Raw genomic sequence first — 710 nt, forward strand, 5'->3', positions numbered from 1 at the left:
TTAATTTCGAGATGCATGTTTTCTCACATTTTAACATCTCTGAAAAAAAAAATCATCATTTACAGGGACGTACAACTAGTTGGTAGTGTTTTTTTTTTTCTTTCTTTCTTAGTGTACATAAAATGATGGTGCATCTTAGAACCCACAGCATCTTAGACTCGATGAAGAGGTAGGGCCCTACTGTGTTAGCTTGTTGCGAGGATTAAAAGCGTTAATAATGGTCAAAATGTAAAACTGCCTTACGAGGGGCCAGTGCTTGAAAAAAATGTTATTGTCACTGTTACCAAAGGGGAGCTTTTTTCACATGTAAGTACCCACCTCCACAGGAACAGTCAACTGTCTGCTGGAGAGGGGTGTGCAACACCCCTGATCCCTACCTAAACAAGTGTACCCTTCTCTTCATTTGGCTGCCTGGACTTCACATCACCTATCCCTTCCTGTCCACAAGGGCTGGGCTTCTCAACTCTGGCTGCACACAGGACTCACCTGGGGAGCTTTTTTAAATGTCAGTGCCTATGACATCACCCCCGTCCACACACCTACACACACACCCCTTTAACTGGCCTGGGATAGGACCCTGGCCATTGGGATTTTTAAAAGCTCTCCAGGGGCGCCTGGGTGGCTCAGTCGGTTGAGCGTCCGACTTCAGCTCAGGTCACGATCTCGCGGTTCATGGATTCGAGCCCCACATCGGATTCTGTGCTGATGGC

This window comes from Herpailurus yagouaroundi, unplaced genomic scaffold, assembly GCF_014898765.1.
Source record: "Herpailurus yagouaroundi ecotype Mexico unplaced genomic scaffold, PumYag 139, whole genome shotgun sequence".
In the NCBI taxonomy this organism is placed as follows: domain Eukaryota; kingdom Metazoa; phylum Chordata; class Mammalia; order Carnivora; family Felidae; genus Herpailurus; species Herpailurus yagouaroundi.